Source organism: Pseudonaja textilis, chromosome 3 (assembly GCF_049901715.1).
Source record: "Pseudonaja textilis isolate UNSWEBS1 chromosome 3, rPseTex1.2, whole genome shotgun sequence".
Lineage (NCBI taxonomy): Eukaryota > Metazoa > Chordata > Lepidosauria > Squamata > Elapidae > Pseudonaja > Pseudonaja textilis.
In genome coordinates, this window is record NC_141992.1 from 76353187 (window position 1) to 76377397 (window position 24211).

Consider the following 24211-nt stretch of genomic DNA (forward strand, 5'->3'; position numbering starts at 1 on the left):
ATAGTGTAATACAACTACAGGTAGTCTTCAGCTATAGACTGCTTTATTTAATGACCGTTTGAAGTTACAACAGTATAAAGCTTTACAACCTATCCTTGCATTTATGACTTTCATGGCATCCTGTAGTCATGTGATCACTCTTTCTGTCTTTCCCAAACAGTTTCTGACAAACAGGGATAATGAAGAAGATGTAAGTAAAATTTCAAGTCACATCGTGTCTCGCTTAATTATTGTGATGATTCCTTCAATGACCAAATGGGAAGTGACATTGTTAGCCCATTGTGGTCCTATGATTTTCCACTAAGTGACCACAGAATTTAGTTATGGAATTGCCTGTCCCAATTGTGATTTCTAAGCAAGGACTACCTGTAATCCCTTACTTTGCCCAGTAAAGAGCATAATCTAGCATTACTATAAAAATATACAGATTATAGTAATAATAGAAATATCTTATTTTGTCTACTTGTACATAAAGGCTAAAAATGTATTTTGCCTTGTCAGAAATAATAGAAGCAAATTTATTCCATGTTTTTACTTTTATAAATTCATACTCTACTTTTAACACATTTCAGTTATTTTCCAGAGTTGTAATATATGTGTTTGTAAGACGTGCTTTATTAAAGACCAGACAAGCTATTCCTAGATTTGTGTGCCCACTGCCTGTGAGACTGGTACATTTCCTATGCCTAGTAGAGCCTTCTTTGATCAAGATTGCCCAAATGCCCTTTACACTTGTTAACTTGTATATTTTTAATGTCCCAGACTACTAGATAAGAAACTTTCAGTGTAGACAATTTGGTAGCAGATGGGAAAAATTATTTCTTATATTATTTATATACTCCTACATAGGGCATCTTCTACTCTACAACGGATAACCACAAATACTGGCTCTTGATAGGTAAGAAATGGAACTTGCTCATAGTCACATTCGTAGGTAATGTCTTTAGGAATTTTAAAGCTTGTCTCTTTGTATGTTTTGGAAATATTCCTTTTAGAGCAGGGGTCCCCAACCACCGGGCCAGGGACCGGTACCGGTCCGTGGAACATTTCCTACCGGGCCGCCGGTTTGCTGGGCGCCGCCATCTTGTTTGACGAGAAAGTGCTTCCGGGTGAACTTTTCCAGTTGGAAAGCGGCGTTTGGGTCCTGAAGGAATCCTTGCGCCTTAGTTTCATCGAAGGGGGGGGCTTTGAATGAAACTAAGGCGTGAGGATTCTTTCAGCACCCAAGGCAAGGCGGAGCCGAGCGACCGTCCCAAGCCATCCCAAGCGAAGCCCATCGACAAAGGTACAAAGGAGGAATTGAAGGTGGCGGGAGAAGCGGGGACAGCTGGCTGGCCAGTCGCTCAGCTCGCCTTGCCTTGTCATGCGTGCTGATGCCAGTACCGGGCCGCAGATCATTTTGTGATGCTGGTACCGGGCCGTGGCACAAAAAAGGTTGGGGACCATTGTTTTAGAGGATTGTTTTGCTACTATGTCCTTAATACACAATACTCATTTTGAGGCCAAAATATTACTAAAATGCTCAGAACTGCTTCTTTTCATTCAGAATGGCTGTTCTGTATTCAGATCAGTTCTGTTCAAAATATTTTGTACATCGTGGTTTTAGATATGTAAATATATATACTGTAAATGTTTATCCCATCTCTAGAGTGTGTTTCTCATTTTTTTCATTTCTTTTTTCCCATGAATAAACTGGCAAGCTGGTGACATATATGTGGAGAAATCTCTGTTATTTTTATTACTCCAGTTCTTTATTACTTTTGATTACTTGTTGCAGTGCATATGAATAAATGCAATCACAGTTTTACAGCATTGTATGGTTTATTTTGTTCAATAAGAACCCTTATGTTTCCTTCTCTTCTGTTTCTTTACTCCTTACTACAATTTGGAACTGAAGATTTAAATGTTTTCTCATTCCATATAATTCAATATTTGTCCAGATAAAAGTAATTTCACCTCTTAAGGAACCTATCCATACCCAGAAATTGTTGGCAACTTTAATACAAAGATAAATATTACATTAAGTACTTCCATTAAGGATACCCAGGTCATATCTTGTATAGCAGTAAGAACTTATTTCTCTTTTAGCACGTTGCAGCAAACCACTCACAAAATGCCCCATTTCCTGTTTTTCACTGCATTTCATCAGAGGCTTGAGAGAAATAATCATATAATGACGAATCAGAAAATGTTGGTACTGTATAAAATACTTATGGGTTTGGTTTTGTCCACCCCTCTAGGTACAATTGCATAAAAAGCTAAAAGTACTTTTCTTGAGATTGGCTATAATAATAGAATCTTGCAAGTGTAATTATGTTGTACTTGTTCCTCCTCCTTATAGTTCAGTGAATTAGGGAAGTATCTGTCTGAATTGCTCCCGGATACTATCTTTCTGTTGTGGATTTAAAATATGTCATTTTACTCCTTGTCACCCTGGCAACAGTTCCTGCATGTTTCCATCAACTTTATCTTCTGCAAGCCTCCACAGAGGTTAATGACCTAAGGGAAGGGTGCAGACAGAGACTTTAATTCCTCCTGAATTAATAATTCAGACTAATGGGCAGCTATCACAGCTTCACCGTTAATATTTAGTTGAAAGTATAATTGGATTTTGACGATTTGAAGTTTGCACATATAATCTTCATTTGGAAGGGGAGTGCTATTGCAGCAAATTACTGGTTAATCAGTGCAACATCTTTAGTGCAATATATTTATTAGAAGGTTAGGGAGCAGATAGAACAGAGAAAATCTGCTGGAGGAACCGGTTGGCTTCCACGAGGCCTGCTGCACTATTGATCAATGCAGTGTCCTCCAACAAAGGTAGCCCTTGACTGATCAAAGTTATGACTTATGGGATTTATAACCTGTGCCCAGCCATTGCAGTGCCCCCGCAGTCCACATGATCCAATTGGGGAGCTTGGCAGCCCACATTTATGACTACAGGGGCACTTCACCTCGCCATCCATTTATTATCTCCCATTTATGCCCTTTCGCCACCCAATCTTGCCTTTGCTGTTCCTACTCTTGTTCCTGATGAGGTGTGGCTGCCCTGGTTGCTGAGACAGGCTGGAGGTGAGTTTCTCGCTGTAGAAAAAGAAGAAGAAAAGCCCCAGACTCATGGGACACAAAACATCCCTTTTGTGTTACAGACTTACAGGCCAGGGCTCCTTTTGACTTCTTTTTATTTTTTTAAGCATAAAGCCCAGCCCCTGCAACTAGGCCATGTACACCTCATGGGCAGCAGGAGCAAGAAGACGGCAAACATCATATGGAGCAATAGAGTGCAGGGCAGTGATGGTCTAGCAAAGGCAACTGCAACTGGGTTGGGGTCACTGGCTTCCAAGATACGGCAAGCAGCCCCAGAATTGGACAATTTGGGGCTGTTTGTCACTTTGCATGATAGGGTGCCCCAAAGAGCAAAAATGGGGAGAAGATGTAAGATAGGAGGCTCAGGGCTACAAGTGACCAAGCCTGGAATGGAATAAATTAACGACCCATGATTCTTGGTTAATGACAATTGCCAGAATTGTCATCAGTAAGTGATGCAGTCATGTGATAACACACTCTACAACTGCATTGCCTAGGGATGGAAATTCTAGTCCCAATTACGTTGGTTGTAAATTGTAGACTTCCTGTATTTAATAGAAAAATAAGTTTCCTCATCCAATATCTCATTCAATATACCCAGTATTTGATTGGGTTAATCAAAGTAAGCTCTGAAGGAAGCTGAAAGCTTCTATGGTTGTCAAAAGGCTATTCTTAGTTTGCATTCTTCATGATACTTAAAGTCAGAGGCAATTCCTCAGGGTCGTTTAACATCTGCTGCATCAACTAAAAATGGAGTTAAGTTTGGTTGAATTTTAACCCCATTATTATTTAACTTTTCTGTGTTTGACTTGTTAAGTTACCTAACAAACACGGACTTTCACCACCCTAAGCTGAAAGAGAAATTTGTCTTCTCTTTATGTAGCTGAAGCAACTGTATTATCTTTGATTCCTGTTGGTCTCAAAAGAGTTGTGAAGACCTTTATGCAACTTTGAGGGGAGGGTAAAATTAAAATTTATCAAAAAGACTAAAATCTTGACCTTTGCTAGGATACCCCGCAGTCATCAGGGGTGGGATTCAAATTTTTTAACAACTGGTTCTGTGGGCGTGGCTTAGTTGGTGGGCGTGGTTTGGTGGTCATGTTATTGGCTGGTTGTGGCCAGCTCAATATCACTGACATCGAGGCACGCATCTCCTCGCCTGGCCTCTCATGACTGTGGGGTTGCTGCAACAGTTGTAAGTGTGAAAAATGGTCATAAGTCACTTTTTTCAGTGCCATTGTAACTTTGAATGGTCACTCCACACAAGCAAAGTACCAGCAAAGGAGGGGAAAAGACACCAGAGACGTTCCTGAGACAGGAAGTCTGGTCCTGCCAAGAATGTAATAAGGGTTAATGGAGAGGCAGTTTCTGTAAGCAACACCAGAATGTTTCCTTCCTGCCTTCCTTACAGGATTAGGACAGTAATTTCTCCTAACAACCGGTTCTCTGAACTGCTTAGAATGTTAACAACTGATTCTAGTGAATAGGTGCTAACTGGTAGAATCCCACCCCTGCCTGGCATAAAGATGGACGTTCAGTCAAGCAGATTAATATTTTCTAAATATTTGATGATGTACTATTAATATGCATTCATAATCATGAATTCTAAAAAAGCTGTACTTGAAAATAATTATATTTTTGTCTGCTGAAACATACAGCTTTATCAGTTTTGTCTTTGTGTAGATTTGAATGATTGCTGTTACATATAGTACCTATTTTTGGAGCATCTCTAACAACAAAAGAAAAGCAACTGTTTGTAGCTTTTAATGTTATGGTGAAATCGCCGTTGTGGATAGTTCCCTGCTTATGACCACAACAGGAACCAGAAATTCATCATTAAGGAAGTTGTTAAACAAGATATCACTTGACCAAGACTGGCTTCCCCACTGACTTGGCTTGTTGGAATCAGGCTGGAAAAGTCACAAATGGCAATCACATTTCCGCACAATATTGCATCTGTCATAAATGTGTGACAGTTGCTGAACACCAGAATCACAATCCTGTGTTTTCAGGGATGCTGAGATGGTCATCCGTGTGAGGACCGCTATTAAATAACTTTTCATTTCTGTCATAACTTGGAACATTGGCTAAATGAATGGCTGTAAATCAAGGACTATATATATTACTCTGCAAAGTAGTACAGAAAGTAGGTGCTTGGGGCTAGGAGCTGTAAATATTAAAATTATGTCAGGAGTTTATGAATGTAGGTAACAATGTGTTGATAAATGACTTGGGCAGTGGCCCCCAATATTTTTGGCACCAGGGACTGGTTTTGTGGAAGACAGTTTCTCCACAGACTGGAGAGGGGAGATGGTTTCATTTTTGCTTGCTTGCCCACTTCTCATCTCCAGCTGTGTGGCCTGGTTCCTAATAGGCCACAGATCAGTACCAGCCCGTGGCCCAGGGGTGGGGATCCGTGGTCTAGGGAACTTTTTAGTTGATTAGCAATAGTATTTTATAAGCTAACAATAGCAAATGAGGTTGCAGGTGTTTAATTTTATTTTTGGGTTCCCCCCCCCCCCCGCACTTCCTTATTTTTATGAATAACTCAAGCCTAACTCTATACTCCTTCCTCCTCCTATTTTCTCCACAACAACCACTCTGTGAGGTGAGTTAGGCTAGAAGTGATTGGCCCAAAGCTAGTATTTCATACCTAAGTGTGGAGGGACCAGAACTTACAATCTTCTGGTTTCTACTTAAATGTCCTAACCATTAGACCAGTGATGGCTAACCTTTTCAGCTTGGTGTGTCAAAAATCGGGAAAAAGTGTAGCCTTCCTCGGGTCGTGTGTCACTTCAAGAAATATCAATAATTTGGTAATATTTGCAGCCCTAATAAAGAAAGATTTATATTTTTAATATATTTATTATATTTATTAGTTCAAAAAGCAAAAAACAAATAATGATTTACCTTAGTGACTTTTCTGTTGCTGAATTGCATTTGCTAAATCTTCAATTGCAGGGTTGTATTTTGTGCACTTCAGGGCCAAGCAAGTAGTATAAAAATGGCATCATAGGAACAGGCTTATTCTCAGTCCAAAGGTTTGTTTCTGATTTCTTCCCTGATTTAAGGGAAATTTGGGAAATGATCTCACTATCATGAAAGGTTTAATTGATTCACTAACCCAAAAGATGATGATGATGATGACAGTGGGAGGCAGGAGTCACTCTCTCCCTTGCGAGAAAAAAGCAAGAGCCGTTCTTATGATCTCTCTCTCTCTCTCCCCGGAATACAGTCAAGCCCTCTCCAGCACGCGCAATCCGACCCTGCCGCTTAAAGTCAACGTCCTCGCTCCCACCCACCCACCCACCCAAAGCGACGAAGTCCCCCAATTGCGCAGCCCAGAATCGCCCTCCCCTCAGGGGGCAGCAAAGATGCCCGGCGTTTCCCAAGACAAGAAGCTCTGCCGTGCAATGAAAGCGTCCTGGCTTTAGGCTTGCGGGCTCAGAAAACAACGCGAGCCGAGGTGGCTTCGGCTCGCTTGGCTTCATTTCCTCAGCCCCAGCTGCTTTCAGTCCACTCGGGAGGAGGGGGAGGAGGTGGTGGTAGCGGCTTGCGTTGTTTTCTGAGCTCTAGGCTCGCGGGCTCACGGGCTCAGAAAACAACGTGAGCCGCCGCCACCTCCTCCCCTCCTCCCGAGCGGACTGAAAGCAGCTGGGGCTGAAGAAATGAAGCCAAGCGGACTGAAGCCGCCTGGCTCGCGTTGTTTTCTGAGCCCGCGAGCCTAGAGCCTAGAGCTCAGAAAACAACGCAAGCCGCCGCCACCTCCTCCCCCTCCTCCCGAGCAGACCAACAGGCGTGTCAGTCAAAGTGCCTCGGCGTGTCACAAGTGACACGCGTGTCATAGGTTAGCCATCACTGCATTAGACCAAACTGGCTTTATTGTTATAATTATCCTTGTATCTGAATCACAGTAATGTTTACTGTACAATCATGTAGTGGCCTTAAATAGAGTATGCTAGCCAATTCTAGAATTTTAATCGCCACCTGTGATAACTCACATGTAGATTGAAGATCACATGGCCCTGAAGTTTACATAGTAGACTTTAGTAAATAGTAAATAGTTGGCTTTGTTCTGTGAGTCCTCATTGGCTCTGTTGCTACCTGCATATGGGAATGTAAAGTTCTGGTATTTTCAATAATTCTGCGCAGAGGTTTTCCTGGTTCATAGACTTTAAAAATTTATAAAAAGATCTAAATGAAGGATTGCAATATGTGAAAGAAACAGGCAATATTACATTTTGTTCAGTTTTGGAAAAAATGAGGATGACCTTTCCCCCCTATTTCTCTGAGAATCTGTACTTGTAGCATAACTACAGTATATCCATCCCTTATCATGGACAGCATTCATTAGATTAGAGTTGTTTGACTTCTCTTTCAGCACACCCATAACTAGACCTCTTTAAAACTGTAAAATAACCAAATGAAAACACTTTTCTATTCCCAGATTCATTCTGACACCAAATTTTATACTTGTCTACACTATATATCTTGCAAAAATGTTGGTCTGCTACAATAATAATAATATGTATAAATAATTTCTTTATTAATAAGAGGAATCTTTTGAATGAATAAGAACTAAGCTCTATTTTGTTGCAGTTTAAACTTTTCAAAATTGAGAAAAAACTAAGAATCATGTAGTATTTTAAAAGAATTGAACTTTTATTATGAATTACAACCCACATCACTCGAGAGTGATACAAAACTATGGGCATAAGTTTAGAAATGTTTTCTATTTTAAATTATATTCTCAGCAATTAAAAAAACAGCAGTTTTTTTTTAGATGCTTTTTACCAACTTAGTAAAACAACAGTGAAACTAAAATGAAATTTTATTGAACAATAAATATCCAGTAATAAATATTGACTAGTACAGGAAACTGCGTATAAAGTAAATTCTCTAAAAGAGTTTCAATAAACCTGCTAACAAGTTTATCAATTCTGCTCAGTAACAGAGTACTATACAAGAAATAGCTCAGCCGCTGTCAATAAGAACTAGTTAACAAGATTGGCAGTCTGAAGCACTAGCTTCATATATCCACTTAGAACTGACTTTCAAAATTTGTCAAGATGTGCTTGACACTGGTAGAGTGTTTCCATTTGCCTACATCTTGGATACAGCTGGCTGTATTTTGTGAGCTGTACCTGTGAGGGAAATGTAATAGTACTTAATCTACAGTATATTTAAAGTTTTTAAGAATTGAAATTGAATTCTGGGGTTTAGCAGAAACAAATGCTGTGATTAAACCATGCCACTAGATGGTGCCTTGGATTAAATATTTTTCAGACATGCTGAGATTGGTATTTAACTCTTATTAACTATAATTAGAGAGTTCAGACTGCACGACTCTTATAAGCTTTTCTTGTTCTATAATTTTGAATTGTAAATATACAGTAATTCTTTCAACAATGTCTCTGCAGGAACTGTCAAGCTCCAGAAGGAATTATATCTGACTGGCAATTGGCAGGTAAGAACATGTTAATTTGCTTACCTGACTATTTTAACTGTTGTTTGCTTAATATATTAATTTAAATTATATGCCTAAATACAGTAGAAGAAGAGTTCAAAGTTAAAAATGGAAGCTTGTGTCATCTATTCTGATATCAGTGGTATTTCCAGAATTAAATGATCATGCCTTAGACATTTCTGGAGCTGACAAGATAGAAAGCATTGATTTAATAATCACAATGCCCTGATTCTTGTTAGATATGTTTATGGAACAGTTTTGGGAATTGATTATTGATTGTCTCTGTGCCATCATATTAGTGTCAAACTCTTAGTGATTGCATAGACCTTCTCCAGGATGATCTGTTCCCATCCTGACCCTTGGGTCTACTACTGGGACACCAATTGCCACTGTAATTGAGTCCATCCATGTTGCTGCTCGTTGTTTTTCCTTCATCTTCTCCAGAGAGTTAAGTCTTCACATAATGTATTCAAATTATGGTCATTTGAGCCTATTCATTTATACTGAAGTGAGAATTCTAGTTTGATATGTGCTTTGATCCACCTGTTTGTTTCCTTACCTATCTTTGACGAGAGTTCTTCAAAACCAAATGTCAAGAGTCAATACTCTTTCTATCCTCTGTTTCTTCAAAGCCTAGTTTTCGCTTTCATAGAAGGTTACAAAGAAAACCTTTGACTGGAAAATTCTTTGTAGTTCAGACATATCACAGTATCTGAATAGGTTTTCTAAGACCCTCACTGTTAATCTGTCAAATGCTACCCTGTGGCATATTTCTTGACTTCTGTTTTTTTCTTTTCTTTTTTTTACTTTTGATAGTCCATCTTCAAAGGGTAGAGGCTGTATATCATTTTAATATTTCACTGTCAATTCTGTTTGTGTTTATCTATACTTTGGTATTCCTTATGTTTAATCTTAATCCCATTTTTTCACAGTGTTCTAGTATTGAAGCACCTTTTATTACTAGACCTTCTGAATCATTCATATTTTCAAATAGCAGAGTAATATCAGTATAGTACAAACTCTTGAGGTTTGTCCCTGAAATTTTAAAACCAAACTTATCTTCTAATCCAACTTCCCTTAGCATATATCCTGAATAGATAAGGGGAAGACTGCATAGCCTTATCTCCTTCCTTTGCTGATCTGGGACCAGTCTGTGGTACACAATGTACCATCTGAACTGTGGCTTTCTATTCTGTCTGTAAATTCTACACAAGGACAATCAGATGTTCCGGGATTCCAGTTTTCCTAGGGACTTTCCACAGCTTGACACAATTGAAATATTTTCTTTAATCAATTAAGTACATGCTGAATTTTAAAAAAATTATTTGCTTCTTTGATTATAAAGCATGCATCAGCAATAACATCTCATGTTCTTCAAGTTTTTTCTAAAGCCAGTTTGAACATCTGCATCTCCATTTCTATGTAGGACTCTAATGTGCATTGGATAATTTTGAACATTATTTGGTAGCATGTGAAATTGAGAATATAGTACGATAGATTGTACATTCTGTTTAAGTCTCCTTTCTCTGTTATTGGTATATGAGTTGATCTCTTCCAATCTATTATTCTCCTGATTTTCTGGCATAGCTTGGTTAGAATTTTATTTATTCTTGTCTTGTTTAAAATATATTAATATGTATTCAGTTAATTTGTGTAGTGACCAGATTGCTGATCTAATTTCAGTTTCTAGTTGTAGAAATATTGTAAATAGGAGATATCTTCTGTTGAATGCTAATATCACTTCTTGTACAACATTTCAGTATTTTTCCATTTTTGTTTGATTTTTTTGGAATTTGTTACTGTTTGTCTTTTAGTATGCTATTTCAGGAGGAGATGCGTGCCTCGATGTGAGTGATATTGAGCTGGCCACACCCAGCCAATAACATGACCACCAAGCCATGCCCACCAACTAAGCCACGCCCACAGAACCGGTTGCTAAAAAATTTGAATCCCACCCTTGCTTTGTAGATATTATTGTAAAACTGATTTTTATCTCTTATAGCATTTTGAAATTTTGTTAAATTTCTTCCAGAGAACTTTTCCTCCCCTTGGCTTTTGTCTCTCTTCATAATATCTGCCATCTGTTCTATAATCCAATTTTCTTTCTTAGTTTTTAGCAGTCTCGTTTCACATTCATCCTTGACAACCTCCGTGATTTCATTTCCACAGTTCATCTGGTTCCTGATTAAGAGGTTCAGGACTTCAAGCTAGTTTCTGATGTTCTCCTTAAAAATGTTGTATATGTGCTCAAGACCATATATGAAAACTGTGGCAAGGCTTATCTTTGCTATTACTGATATTACTAATAATAGATAATTATTATTTTCCATCTCCTTCTAGAAGTAGTATGTTTGATCCTGTACTCTATCTGGTTCTGTCAATGTATATAGGTTTTTGTATTGTTTGAAGACTTAGTAGTAATGAAAAACTCATTGAATGAAAACTGATAACCATTCTCCTGCTTCATTCCTGTTTCCTAGGCCATATAGTCCAAGCATGTTTTCCTGCTTACTATTTCCAACTTTACCATTCCAACCATAATCAGCCTTGCATATTTTGCTGAGTTCAGGTTAAACCTGAACCATGAAATTCATGAATCTCTTTTTCTTCTGCATTGGTACTTGGAGCATAAACCTGGATAACGGTTATATTAAGGATGTCTCCAAATCTAATATTATTCCATCTTTGATTGTATGATATCCAAGTACTGTCTTTGCACTACTTGTGCTAGCTTGAAAGCAATGCTGTTCCTTCTTTGTTTTCTGTGTTCTGAATAATAAACAGTATTAGCTTTTGACTGTCCATTTTTAGATAATTTCAATTAATTGATGCCTGAAACTTCAATGTGTAGTTGATTCATTTCATCTTTCACTGCATTGATCCTTTACATATTCATGCTTCTTACAGTATATGCTATACTGTATATACCAAGTAATTTTATCTTTCTAGCATAAGATTTTTCCCTCTGTGTGATAATATAAGCAATTAGACATCCCAAAGTTTTTAATCTAGCCACGTCGTAAACACGATTAGTGCTCCAAAACATCCACAGCGCTTCCTCAGAAGCATCTTGAGTGCCATCCTACCTGTATAGAATGGAATGGAATGGAATGGAATAGAATAGGATTCTTTATTGACCAAGTGTGATTGGACACACAAGGAATTTGTCTTGGTGCAAATGCTCTCAGTATACATAAAAGAAACGATACATTCGTCAAGAGTCAAGAATCATCAGGTACAACACTTAATAATAGTCATAGGGTACAATAAGCGATCAAATAATACTAGGAAACAGTCAATATAAATCATAAGGATACAAGCAGCAAAGTTACCGTCATACAGTCATAAGTGGGAGGGGATGGGTTATTGATGAGAAGATTAATAGTAATAGTAGTGCAGACTTTGTAAATAGTTGAACAATGCTGAGGGAATTATTTGTTTAGCTGAGTGATGGCTTTCGGGGGAAAACTGTCCTTGTGTCTAGTTGTTCTGGTGTGTGTATCACTTTATATTGTCTTTCTGCATGGTTTGCATAGTAAAATGTAGGAAGAGGTTATCATTACCTTCTCCCACCGAGTTTCAAATGATGCTTTTGCTATTGTCAATAAAGCTATCATCTGCCTGCAGCATCTTCCTATATCACTGCTGCCCAATAAGGGTGCCTGCTTGCTTTAGATGGGTAATTGGCTTCACACCTTGGTTTAGCCTGCTGTGAGTATATTCCTGGCATTCTCTGCTCATCCCTTCTAGGAACAGATCCTCTGCCATGGTGAATACTTGAGAGGGAGTTTTAGGAATACAGACTGTAATAATACTGTTTTCAAGCATTTGTGTTAATATTCAGTACAAATGTACTGAAAACTTTGGAAGTTATTTAAACAATTATAAAAGAATAACTTCATAATACAATGGATCTATTCATCATAGAAAGAATGTAGAATGAATATGTATAAGAAAACACCAGCATGGTTAAATAAATGTTAAAAAAAATAGTGAGGGAAGGATTTTTTTTTTTTAAAGTGGAAAGCTTAATTTGATAAAAACAAGGGAAGAAGTACTCTGGCTAATCAAGCAAAAACGGGAATCTGAGGGGAAATAATGCATTAAGTCAAATAAAATAATGAGGGGAAATGCTGCAACTTCTACAAAACAACACTATAAAAAGATTCCTGAAAGGGTATCGGGAATTAAAAGGAATATGTCAATCCTTCAATGTAGCCCAGACAGACAACTAAAACCATGAGCATTAATGCTTCCTTTATGATAAGATTACAGTAACAGAATCTTGCAAGTCTGAAAGCAGCTCCCCTGCAATTACTTTCGAGAAAACTAGGGAAAGTCCCTTCTGAGATGCTTTCTCCATTCCCATCCCTCCTCTGGGTTCAGATTCCATTTATCTATCAGGCCATTGTTTACATTGTGAGTATTAACCCTTTGGCTTGCTGGGTGGCAATGAGTGAAGAGTAAAATGGTCTTGGGCCACATGTAAAATATAAATAGTTATTACGTATAAATATTGTAACAAACTTCCTTTATTTTTAAAATATTTTTAATTATAATCTTGTCACATGCATCCCGCTAACTGCAGGCTGAACACAGCTGAACTAGGCTGTGGTTCTTCCTCAGATAAGTTATATCTGTCTCTATAAATATATTAATAAAATTTTTGAATACTGTATAGCATTCATTAATTCAGCAATACATTTCTATACAAATAATTAGTATTTGAAGTATTTCAGCAAAAAAATATAGTTTTTATTACTAAAACTGTTGATAAACAAGTGTTAAATAGCATTTAGGCTAATTGATCTATCCTTATCCTGTTGAATTCCCCACTAAATGGCATATAAAATATTAAATAAATTGTAACAAGGTTTTATTCATTTCTGTTTAACATGTTTACAACAAATTTTGTAAAAACTGGCAAGTCAAATATTAGACTAAAAGTATGTACTGTTTGTATTTACATATTTTGATGTATAAAGGTTACCAGGATTTGATATTACATTTTGTTGATCTTCAAACAGTAAAAGTCAGCAGTTGACACATTCTGCAATTGCATTCAGAGGCTTGTCATCACATACTCGTCTAATCTTGTATACAGTGAACAGTTCTTGAAGAACTTAAATGTCATCTCAGTTAACGTGCTTTGTTTTCTGGAAGTTAAGATTACAAATATACTTTATTCAAGGTTTCCTCTTGAATTAGCCCCTGCTAGGGTAGCCATCTGCAAAATCTGTTTTCTGTGACTGACAAGGTATCATGTTAACCACCTTTGTGCTGTCTAAGCTACATCCTGTTTTTCATATTTGTGAAGCTTAGGCAAGGTTGTGTCAGAATCCATTGTTCTTTCATTATCTACTATAGACGAAACAGCAACATTATTTGTTACTGTGATTAGCTGTCCCAGTTTTTATTTAAAACTTGTTCTCATAGGGTCACAGTGCCCTTTATAATAATACATTTAAGAAGCAATTTGGAATCCATGTGTATGTGGCTAGGTAGGTAGGTAGATGGAAGGGTGGATGGATGGATGGATGGATGGATAGATAAGATGGATGGATGGATGGAGAGAGAGAGAGAGAGAGAGAGAGAGAGAGAGAGGTGATAGACATAGATGATAGAGATAGAGATGGCTGGATGGCTAAATAGATGGATGGATGGATACATAGATGGATGGATAGTTATAGACATATAAAAATAAATGTAGATATAATCTTTGCCCTTCATATACCAGTTTCTAAATGATAGCCTATTGGCTCCAGTTACTGGTACTTATTAGTGAAATTGGCATTACTAAAGATACATTTTTGGGAATGGAAACTAGCACAAAAGAGGATTTTCAATACACATGAAGGCCTGTTTTCTATTAAATTGTCTTAGCACTGTTCTGGAGATTTAATACTTCCATTACTGTGTAAACAAAGAACAAATCTAATCTTGTTGGCTGTATTTCTGATTTATCTTGCTCCCTGATAATATAATCAGTTGTTTTTCTTGTCCCTTAGCTTCTTACTACGTTATAAAATAGCAGCCCAATGATAACTTTTCAGGTCATGAAATGCACATATTTCTATGCTTTGTTTTTGCAGACTCAAGAAGGGGTATCAGAAATTAATATGTTTCTGTTTTATTAAGCCAGATGGGTACTTTTGAGGTATTCCCCATTAGGAGAATGAGTGCACTCAGGGAAACATAGTGAGAGTGATGTTGAATAACACACAACCAGCATACAGATACACTGAATAGTAAAATGTAGGTTTTACTTCCAGTAAACAGGTAAACAAAGTCCAACAAACAGTCCAAATCATACACGGTTAAAGCAGTAAGTATCAGTCCAGGGATAATCCAAAAATGAAGTCAAGTATCATAAACAAAGCTCAGTAAACAGAGTTTGCTAACAGTTGCAAAACTCACAGCAATCCAAGCAGAACGACAATCAGGCAATATGGCAAAACAAGAAATTCAAGGAGAACAAACCAGGTTTCTGGCTCCATCTTATGGCCGTTGGAGGAACCTCAGCCAATTACAATTACAGCATTCTCTTAAAGATACAATATTAAATTACTATCCTGGTTTATATATTTCCAACCCAACTGTTAGGTGACTATCATTCCGAACATTCTCCCCTTTGGATAGGACAATATATAAAGACGTACAGTTTAAGTCCATATTCTTCACAGCAAGCCTTATGTTTTACAGTGCCCTGGTCTTTCGTAAAATGATCTGCAATGTTATTCTCTGACATGCAGTACTCCAGTTTAATCATTTTACTTTGAACACATTGTCTCACACTTAGATATCTAAGATCAGTGTGTTTTGATCTTGTCTTTATGGTGAGATTGGAAGCCATCTGAATTGCTGATTGGTTGTCTTCATACACAGCAATAGGTTCATTTACATTAATTCCCATATCTATCATTAGTTGTTTATAACATACTAAATCCGTACATAATAGAGATAAACATGAGAATTCAGCCTCCATTGTTGATAAGCTTAGATGTTTTTGTTGAATAGACAGCCATCCAATTAACACCTTTCTTAATAATACTAGAGTTAACACTATATGCTATGTCTGGCCTTGACCAATTACTAAGATAGGATAAGCTACCAATCATTCTTCTTAGCCTTCTGGTGATTACCAGTATTCTGTCATTTTCCCTTCTTACAGAATCTAGCTATATGTCCCTTAGCCTCACAAGAAAAACATTTCCTAACAGTATAAGCAGTTGAACACAAATCCTCTTCTTGTGGTTGTTTCTTTCTCAGTTGGTCCCTATCCAGTCGTCTTCTTGCTTCTTCTAACAACCTTCCAGGTATGTCAGTCAATGTCAGTTCATCTCTGGTCAGGACTTCCAGTGAAGATACATAATCATCATGATTTTCATCCAATGAGGAAAGAATGATGTAAACCTGATGCAGCTCTGAAAAAATCAGTTCCTTTTCATGTAGTTCTTGAAAAGTTCTTTTCATAAAGTTCAAATGGGCTAACATATCTCCACCTTTCAGAAGACGTGCTTAAACAGTTTACGTGTAAGATATATGTGCGCACCTACACTGTCACGAACATAAATCCTCTTCAAATTCTCCCAACACCTAGCAGCAGACTCTTCTCCATGAATATGGACTAGCTGCTGGTCACTCAGTGTTAGTCCAATTATACAAAGAGCTCATTCATTATTCCATTTAAATCAGCTAACTTTTTGGCATTGTCCTCATCATTTGGATCCCAAGCATTTATATCCGGTGGATCCTGAACTGCAGCCCATAACCCTTCCCTAGGCAGAAGTAGACTGCACTTCATAGACCAGGAAACATTGTTTGTTCCATCCAACTGGGTTATCAATGATAGACTTGTTGACAGGTCTTGTGCCATCTTTACCAGGACAGTAACCCACAATTAAACAGTAAACAGCTGTCTGTATATGGTACTGTGTATTCACACTAACTCTCAGTTATCTGAGTCTGGTATGCCCTGTGCCCATAACCAGTGTTGAGGTATTCCCTGTTAGGAGAATGAGTGCACTTAGGGAAACAGTGAGAGTGATGTTGAATAACACACAACCAGCATACAGATACACTGAATAGTAAAATGTAGGTTTTACCGTAAACGGGTAAACAAAGTCCAACAAACAGTCCAAATCATACATGGTTAAAGCACCCATCCCCAGTTCTTCACTCGGTCTCAGCGTATTCAGACTCCCTTAAATGGCCTTTGAATTGTTTGGATTGTGGAAGAATCTTCATCCCCTGCATTGAGCTTTTTTTCTTAGAAGCTTTTTTTCTTTCTTTTTGTCTCTTGCGCTGAGTTGTCTTTGTCCCCTTCACAGATGCCATTGATTATTGCTGTCTTGGGAGATAAAGGAACAGGGCTGTAAAGGAACTGAACAACTACTTTTCCATCATAACTAAGGATTAATATTTAGTACTGGTGTCTGAATTTCCTTTTTCTTCAGCACCATGCCTTTTAAAATTATAAACCTGAAAAGAGCACTGTCTATGTCCATTCTTTTACAAATAGCTCTATGAGCATATTAAGCTGAAGGCTAAACAGAGGTGGGATGCCAACGGTTCAACCCGATTCTATAGAACTGGTAGCTCTGAAGAGCAGCAGACATGAAATTGGTTTGGTGTCTGCTGCTCTGTTTGGTCCAGCCACTCACCTGGGCTCTTGGCTGTCCTTTATTTCCTGCTTTTTCAACCTCAGCTGCTTTCCGCGGCACAGCTGAGATTGAAAAAGCAGGAAAGAAAAGGATTTTCAAACTCTGTGCACCTGTCACTGTCCAGGCGGCACAGCTGAGGTTTTTAGGAAATGGTCTACATGAGCGTGCAAAACGCACTCGCACCAGGGGTCAGATTCTACCTGCCGGAGAACTGGCAAATTGCATCACTGGCTGGCTCCGCCCTACCCCACCCTACCCACTCACTCCTTAGCTGGCACCATCAAACTTGCCTGCTAAGTTGTTATTTTCCTTTTTTTCCCCCGACCATCAACTGTTCTGCTGTGCCAGGAGATTTAGATTAGCTAGAAAGTCAGACTTCTTGTTTTCTAGCTAATCTAAAAGCAGAGCTGAGCCTGAAGCTTCTATTATTCAGTACAGACTAAGGTAGCAGATGGCAGAAACACAGATCTCTAAGTGAATCTGTGATTCTATGAGCAACTTAATCTGCCTGCCTGCTCTGCCTGATTTTGGGTAAAAGTTGCTCTTTTTTTATAAAAAAAATCAATATTTACATACATAGTGTGTTGTGAGTTAATTTTATGAGTTTGCTAGCAAGCAAATGTTATGTGACAGACTCAGGTAGCCAATTGCAGAAAGATAGCTCTCTGAATGAATCTGTGATTCTGTGAGTAACTCAATCTGCCTGCCTGCTTTGCCTGATTTTGGGTAAAAGTTTCTCTTTTTTATATAAAAAATTCAATATTTAGATAAATATTTATAATATTTACATACAAGCCATGCCCAGCCAGTAACATGACCACCAAGCCATGTCCAGTCATCAAGCCATGCCCAGCCAGTCACATGACCACCAAGCCACACCCACAAATTAGGCCACATCCGCAGAACCTATTGTTAAGAAATTTGAATCCCACCACTGCGGCTAAAACAAATGTGGATGGGATGGGATGGGATGGAAACAGAACAGAACAGAATAGAATGGAATAATCAACAGCCACTTTCTTACTGGTGGAAACTCATCTGTGTAGGAACTACATAGGGATTTCTAGAAGAGTTTTCAGGGCCTTGGACAGTCTATTATGTTTTTGTTTATTCATACAATTTATCAACAATGATGGAGAGGCTTACAATTAGAAATTTAAAAAATACAAAAAATAAAAACTCTTAAGCAGCCCAAAAGACAACATAAACTGTCAATAACCCACCTATCCTCCAGTCCAAACAATCCAGCATGGTCTCAATGTTCATTATGAAATTAGTTTCAGGTAAGTGCATACTGAATTGTAACCTCAGTTTGTAGAGCAAAACCATGAACATATTCGATAAAGAACTATAAATTATATAGATAGTACATGAGAAGTAGGAAATAATTGAACATAGCATAATTTTTATAATAAAGAAAATATATCATTTTAGTAAAGGTAGTTTGGATAAAATTTGAAATTATATTGTTTACAATTATTGCTCTACAGCATATTTAGAAATTATTATTCCTAAATGTGGTAGTATTAAACATTTGAATGAACAATATATTTTTAAAACATTGTTTAGAAAGCTGGCCTGCATTGTAAATGGTAACTGTATGGTTTGCAGTTTTTGTGGATTAATCCCAAAACATTGACACTGATACCCAAAAGGAGACTTGATATTAAAGTAAGTTTTTATATACTCTTAGCTTGAATTCACTGTGACCTAGATAAATGCAAATAGGATTACAACCTAAAACTCAACAAAATGAGGAGATAATTATTGAGATCACTTTAGATACTCCATGGTCCAATTTTGGAACATAATCACAACTCAGAGAACTTTGAAGTGCTTTTATGCTTTTATGAGCTAAAAGCTGTTTGGAAGAGTTCTGATCCTTTAATTGTATTACATATTAAATTGAATGAAATGTGTCTATTCTTTTTTTTAATAACCTTTAGGACCATACAAAATGTATGGGTTAGCATTGCTTCAATCAAAGTGTTCAGGAACAACTTTTATTTCATTAAAATTTTATTTTGTTTCTTTTAAGACTGATGTTGAAGCAATACCTGAACTCAGTCAAGTATGAGAAAAGAGACTTTATATACTTTTTAGCTCGATTTCTATCCTGAACCCTGTCTGTCATAAAAGAGAGGAAGCAAAATACTGTTCAAAGAAGACAAGTGGCTAGATTTCTGAATACAGGTAGAGTATGACTTAACAATTCTGACCAGAATTTTCATTGCATAAGCAAGGCGGTTGTTAAGTGACTCCCATCTGATTTTACCATTGGTCTTTTCCCATGTTAGTTAAGCAAATCACTTAGTCATTAAGCAAATTCTCATTGACTTTGCTTGTCAGAAGTTGGCTGAGGAGGCCACAAAAGGTGATCACATGACCCCAGGATGCTGCACTGGTTATAAATACATGCCGGTTGTCAAGCACCTGACTTTAGACAACCACAAATGCTGCAATGCTTGTAAGTGTGTGAGGACTGATTATAACTCACTTTTTTTCAGTGCTGTAATAACTTTGAGTGGTTAGTAAACGTATAGTTGTAAGTTGTCGACCACCTGTAATGTACTCTTCACTTCATTTGTATTTCCAGCCGAGCTTGTTTCAGCTATACTTTCAATCCTTTTTTCAGTAGTTTTCCTTCTAAGGACGTGTTCCTTGTCAGATATAACAGATAATCAGAGTTGGAAAGGACCTTATAGGTCTTCTAGTCCAACCTGCCGCCTAAGCAGGAGACCCTACACCATTTCTGACAAATGACAGTCCAATCTCTTCTTGAAGGTCTCAAGTGATGGCGCTCCCACAACTTCTGAGGGCAAGCTGTTCCACTGGTTATTGTTCTCACTGTCAGAAAGTTTCTCCTTATTTCCAGGTTAAATCTCTCCTTGTTCAGTTTCCATCCATTATTCCTTGCCTGGCCGACAGGCGCTTTAGAAAATAATTTGACCCCTTCCTCCCTGTGACAGACCCTCAAATATTGGAAGACCATTATCATGTCTCCCCTGGTCCTTCTCTTTACTAGACAAGACAAGCCCAGTTCCTGCAACCGTTCATTGTATGTTTTAGCCTCCAGTCCCCTAATCATCCTGGTTGCTCTTCTCTGTACTTTTTCTAGAGCCTCAACATCTTTTTTATAATGTGGTGAACAAAACTGGATGCAGTACTCTAGGTGTGGTCTTACTAAAGCTTTATAGAGTGGTATTAGTACTTCCCTTGATCTTGATTGTATCCCTCTGTTAATACAAGTCAGGATTGCATTAGCTTTTTTGGCCGCTTCTGCACACTACTGGTTCATATTTAGCTGGTTGTCCACTAAGACTCCAAGATCCCTCTCACAATTACTGCTATTGAGCCTGGTTTCACCCAGTCTATGTGTACTTTTGGTTTTTCTTGCCTAAATGTAGGACTTCACTTTTCTCTACATTGAATTTCATTTTGTTAGATATGGCCCAGTGTTCTAGTCTGTCAAGATCCATCTGGATCTTGAGCCTATCTTCTTGGGTGTTAGCTATTCCTGCCAGCTTAGTATCACCTGCAAATTTGGTAAGTTCCCCTTCTATTCCGTCATCTAAGTTGTTAATGAAGATATTGAAGAGTACTGGGCCTAAGACAGAACCTTGTGGCACCCCACTGCTTAGTTCCCTCCATGTAGATTTAGACCCATTAAAGACTACTCATTGAGTACAGTTTGCTAGCCAGTTGCGAGTCCATCCAGTGGTGGTGCTATCTATTCCACTTTTTTCTAGCTTACTAAGAAGTAGGTTGTGGTCTACTTTGTCGAATTCCTTACTGTGTCAAGTGAAATCATTTTTTTACTATATGGATTTCATTGGGATCAGGGTCACATGTGGACACTCCAATCTAAATTCATTTTGAAGTTCAGATTCATTGCCTTCACTGGAATATCCAGGCAAGTAACTTTCTTCATTGTAGCTTGACATAGTTTGGCATATTAGAGCAGCTTTGGTATTTATTTATTTTATTTTACATATTTATTTGATTTGTCAATCGCTTACAAGGGAATAGGTATAAATATATACATAGTTATGAATACATGAAATGGGTACATATAAGAAAAATAAAAGAAACAATAGGACCGGGACGGTTGGCACGTTGGTGCGCTTATGCACGCCCCCTAGAGACCTCTTAGGAAAGGCGTGAGGTCAATAGTAGACAGTCTAAAATTAAAGTTTTTGAGGTTTGGGGAAGAAACCACAGAGTCAGGTAGAATATTCCAGACATTGACCAATCTGTTGCTGAAGTCGTATTTCCTGCAATCAAGTTTGGTGCAGTTAACCTTGAGTTTGTATCTATTGTGTGCTCTTGTGTTGTTATAGTTGAATCTGAAGTATTCATTGACAGGTAAGTCATTGCAATGTACGATTTTATATACCATACTTAGATCAGACCGAAGACGGCATAATCGAAGGTTTTCTAGGTCTAGAATTTCAAGTCTGGTGGCATAAGGTATTCTACAACGAATAGAGGAGTGGAGAACTCTTCTTATGAAATATTTCTGGACTTTCCCAACTGTGCTAATATCAGATATGTAATGTGAGTTCCAGACAATGAGCTGTATTCGAGTATTGGTCTAGCAAATGATTTGTATGCTCTAGTTAGTAGTGTGATATTACCAGAGAAAAAGCTACGGAGGATTAGGTTAACAACTCTTAATGCCTTTTTGGCTATGTAGTTACAGTGTATTCTAACCAAGGAATTAAAATCACAAGTGAATTGTGCTCGTTTCTCCCCATTTAACACACATTAAACGTCTTTTAGTCAAAACTAATAAGTGCACCTACTTAAAGGATTTAACCTTTAGTTGTAGCCTTTCTGCTGTTATAAAAAAACTAATTAAATATATTTAGGGAGAAAGGAAATTTATTTTCTGGGAAGGCTTTATTCTATAATCACATTGTAAGAAGAAATGAAGAATACCACTTTGTCATGAGTAATTTGTGACATGGCCATATAGAGTTTTCCTCTGTGTGTTTCTGATAAGCAAGACATTGATAATTACCTTCTCTCAGGATTTTTTTTCCAGCTTAGATGCAGTATTTCAAATGACGCTATTCACCTAGCTTCCTTTTAGAGGGCCTGACAATTCTCTCTTGGAATATGAAATCAGGGAGAATCCGTAGACAATAAGCCTTCTCCACGCATGCCCTTTTATCATAGCATATCCTTAAATCCTAATGTACAATGTAAAAATATCCTAAAAAGAAATTGCATGGCACTCAGTATAGGTAGAAAAGCACCTACTTCTATACATCCTTACTCTTCAAAGAGGTCTCTGCTGCTAGGATTTTTCCTTTGCTAGCCTTCAGATAGCATACAAGAAAATCAAATATAATGTAGTTTTGTGGTACATATAATTCTCCATGGCTTCTTTCAGCCATAAGTACTAACATGGGCGGACAGACAGACACAGAGTTGACTCACTCATTTAAGCTTCCAATTATATATAATGTACCTATATTTTAGCATGTATGCTCTAATGTTTTGGTCTATTTTAAAATGTACTTTTAGCTATAGGCCAGCTCACCATACTGACCAGAGCAGAGCTGATATGGATCTAATTGTTTAAGAACTGCTTCCTTTGGGATGTTTGCAGTATTCTTTCTTTATAAATCACAGTGAGAGATCTATCTTTTAAAAAAGGAAGGAATCTCTGTCAAACAAAATTTCTGGCTTTATTTGGATGGAGGGCTAAGATTATGAGATGCCAAGCTAATCTGAAACATTCTACTGCACAAATCAGTGTAGATGATTTCAAGATGGTTTAAGAAACTTTTAGAAATATTTCTAAAAAAAATATTTCTAATATTTCTATTTTCTTTCTGAAAATGTAGGGCTAATCTAGCTTTATACCAGCTTTCTGGAAGCTGTTAATTCTTTACTGGCAACTTATGTTAGGAATGGTGTTTCTGACTGAGTAGTATAACAATCATACCAAAAGTAAGTAGTTAATTATGCCATATGACATTTGTTTGTTACTTCTTCATGTGATAAGTAACTTGCAAATTAACACTCTCCTAATGCTTACATCTGAATACATTCTTACATGTATTATCACTGTAATGGCATGTTAACTAGGATGAGATGTTAAGTAGAGATTTGACATTTCAAGAATTTTGGATGAGAAACTTTCTGATGTTCTAAATTTGATTTAATTGGGCTTTTTTTTAGACCGTATGTATTTTTTGTTTGTAGTTGTATCCCTCATCTGCATTCTATGAATTGATTGAGCAAATTTACAAACATTAATTTTAAACTTTGAAACTGATAGTGTTGTTTAATCATATATCCATATGTAATGTAACCAATTACTAATATAACCTTAGAAACAAACGTTCTCTCTCTGACACGTTCTCACCAAAATTCTGATACAGTACTATATATGGCTGTATGTCTTGCAATATAGGCAACATCTGTTTTGAAATCTTATTTGTTGTATGTTGATATTCAGGATGAAGACGGTTGTGAAGATGGCATGCCTGAGGAGTTTTAAAAGATGCAGACCTCCTGATTGAAAATGATACTTCTATGTTTTATCCCAATCAGTTAGGAAAGTAAGTTCAAATTAACATTTCCAACATATACATTGCACATTTATATTACAAGTCTTTTTTATTTGTTATTATTTAGCAGATTTAGAAATCATTAGAATTAGAATTCTTTATTGGCCAAGTGTGATTAGACACACAAGGAACTTGTCTCTGGTGCACCAGCTCTCAATGTACATTCTGCAGTAGTGATAGATCATTATCATAGTCATAATAAAAATACATTCATCATAAAACATTAGATATAACACTTAGTGATAGTCATGGATACTAAATAAACAATCAACATAAATCACATTAGGATACTAAGTAAACAATATAAATCGTAAGATACAAAGTTATAGTCATAAGAAGATAAGGAGATAGATAATAGGGAAGATGAGAGTAATGATGGTAACACTGCCTTTCTCAATAGTTTGACAGTA

At 37.3% G+C, this 24211-nt stretch overlaps 1 protein-coding gene across 4 annotated transcripts in view; it reads left to right on the forward strand.

Annotated features, from left to right (window-relative positions):
* Positions 1–24211, forward strand: part of LRRC8B (leucine rich repeat containing 8 VRAC subunit B) — a 40526-nt gene that overhangs the window by 8455 nt on the left and 7860 nt on the right. The window contains exons 2-5 of one of the 4 annotated variants that reach the window (XM_087930136.1): positions 161–190; positions 850–898; positions 8508–8554; positions 23690–23792. The gene's annotated coding sequence lies outside the window, so the exon portion shown is untranslated. The remainder of the gene's footprint in view (positions 1–160; positions 191–849; positions 899–8507; positions 8555–23689; positions 23793–24211) is intronic. The other 3 variants (XM_087930135.1, XM_026700291.2, XM_087930137.1) reach the window with 3 other exon arrangements.